The sequence below is a fragment of the Macadamia integrifolia genome, chromosome 6 (assembly GCF_013358625.1).
Source record: "Macadamia integrifolia cultivar HAES 741 chromosome 6, SCU_Mint_v3, whole genome shotgun sequence".
In the NCBI taxonomy this organism is placed as follows: Eukaryota; Viridiplantae; Streptophyta; class Magnoliopsida; order Proteales; family Proteaceae; genus Macadamia; species Macadamia integrifolia.
In genome coordinates, this window is record NC_056562.1 from 6,279,134 (window position 1) to 6,279,438 (window position 305).

The 305-nt window shown below is 43.0% G+C and overlaps 1 protein-coding gene across 13 annotated transcripts in view; it reads left to right on the forward strand.

The window, feature by feature from the left end:
- The window catches only part of LOC122080774 (N-acetylglucosaminyl-phosphatidylinositol de-N-acetylase-like), a 41,185-nt gene that overhangs the window by 23,166 nt on the left and 17,714 nt on the right, over window positions 1-305 (forward strand). The gene's annotated exons all lie outside the window — the stretch shown is intronic.

Consider the following 305-nt stretch of genomic DNA (forward strand, 5'->3'; position numbering starts at 1 on the left):
GCACTAGGTCTTGCACTTTACATCCTATTGCTAAAACTGTTTCTTATAACTCACTTTCTCCATCCTACTGCAGTTTTGTGTCTTCTCTATCCTCTGTGTCTATTCCCCATACCTTGCAAGAACTTAATGTAGGCTCACATTGGCAGACGACTATGGTTGAGGAGATGCAGGCTCTAAAAAAGAATGAAGCATGGGATTTGGTGTGTCTTCCCTCACAGAAAAAGACGGTTGCAAGTGGGTCTTTATAGTAAAACAGAAGGCTGATGGTACAATGGATCGTTACAAGGCCAGACTTGTCGTCAAGG